The sequence below is a fragment of the Aristolochia californica genome, unplaced genomic scaffold (genome assembly GCF_029961685.1).
Source record: "Aristolochia californica isolate CCGP_79_NKW_82.1479 unplaced genomic scaffold, dmAriCali1.0.hap1 SCAF_7, whole genome shotgun sequence".
Classification (NCBI taxonomy): domain Eukaryota; kingdom Viridiplantae; phylum Streptophyta; class Magnoliopsida; order Piperales; family Aristolochiaceae; genus Aristolochia; species Aristolochia californica.
This window is the reverse complement of record NW_027182268.1, coordinates 29,997,757-29,999,357: the sequence shown is the minus strand read 5'-3', so window position 1 is coordinate 29,999,357 and position 1,601 is coordinate 29,997,757. Positions and strand designations below refer to the sequence as shown.

The 1,601-nt window shown below is 44.9% G+C and overlaps 1 non-coding gene across 1 annotated transcript; it reads left to right on the top strand.

The window, feature by feature from the left end:
- Positions 1-1,072: 1,072 nt before the first annotated feature.
- On the top strand, positions 1,073-1,179 carry LOC137937903 (small nucleolar RNA R71). The gene has a single exon (XR_011109690.1). It is a non-coding gene; the product is annotated as a small nucleolar RNA R71 (small nucleolar RNA).
- The last annotated feature ends 422 nt before the right edge of the window (positions 1,180-1,601 follow it).

Here is a 1,601-nt window from a genome sequence, read left to right as displayed (position 1 = left end):
TGCATAGGCAGGCACTTGCCTAATAGCATCAAGAAGTGGAATGTTAATGTGAACCTTACTAAACAGTTCCAACGTTTCATGCATGCTATCTCCTTTCCTAGGTGGGCCCGATAACCTCTGCGGATAAGGAGCTAATGGGACTTGGTTAGGGATCTGCTTGGCTGTTGATGGAGAACTTGGAGGTTCTTCACTCAATGATGTGTCCCCATTATCATCCTTTGACTACTTAGACTTAGTGGTCCCTACCCCATTGTTCAACTCACGACCACTCCTAAGGGTGGTTATGGCTTTGGCTTGCTCATGGTGGGGTTTGGAACTCAAGTCACTCTCATGTGTGCTTTTGGGGTTAGGAATGGTTTGACTCAGGAGTCTATTTTGTGCTTGTTCACTCATGTGGCTGGCCAACTGACTCACTTACATTTCAAGTTTAGCAATGGAGGACTGTGTATTCTGCATGAATAATTGAAGTGTATCCTCAAGTGAAGGTTTTTGTGGAATCAATGGTTGTTGAGTGAAGTGTGGGCGCGGAGCTTGGGGTTGAGTAAACCCTGGAGGACCCCCAACCTGTGGACCCTTAGACCATGAGAAATTTGGGTGCCTAGCCCAACCCGGATTATATGTTTCTGAAAAAGGATCGTTCCGGTTCGGTCTATGAAAATTCTGGACTACATTCAAGTCCTCAATGAGCTCTGGGTAGGATGAACTAGATAGACACATTTGTGTGGGATGAGATGAACCAGAGCATATGGCACAGACAGTAGATGGGTTAGGAGAGGGTGAACTCTTGGACACCATAAGGGCATCAATTTTTCTAGTCAACCCTTCAATCTTGGCCATGAGCATGGGTATTTCACTAACCTCGTAAAGACCCCCTCTTTTGGCTTCGTGGGATCTCCTATCAACATTAAATGATGAACCCCATTGCTGAGATTGATCACTCAACGTTTCAAAGAAGTCCCACGCCTCACTAGCACTCTTACCCATCAAACTCCCACCACTCGTTGCATCTACCATGGATCTAACCTGAGGTGTAAGACCTTGATAAAAGTATTGCACTAAATGCCATTTCTCAAACCCATGATGCGGACACTTACGGATCAAATCCTTCCATTTCTCCCAAGCCTCATAAAAGTGTTCACCCTCCTGCTGCATAAAGTTGGAGATTTCTCTCCTGAGGGCTATAGTTCTCTGAATGGGAAAGTACTTGGACAAAAATTTCGTGACTAATGTGTCCCATGAAGTAATGCTGCCCACCTCTAAGGAATTAAGCCAAGACTTGGCCTTATCCTTAAGTGAAAATGGAAAAAGTCTTAACCGGATAGAGTCATCTGAAAAATTCTGGAATTTAAAAGTTGCACAAATATCTAAGAATTCCTTGATGTGGTAATATGGGTCCTCCTTCTCCAACCCATAGAATGTAGGGAGGAGTTGGATCACACCCGGTTTCAACTCATAACTGGCGGCAGTAGTGGGTGGCAATATAATGCAAGAAGATGATGTGAAGTGGGATGGGATAGAATAATCCCTCAGGGCTCTACGGTCACCTGCTGCAGGTAACTGTAATGGTTCGCCCTGATTGGCCATAGTAGCTCCTAACTTGA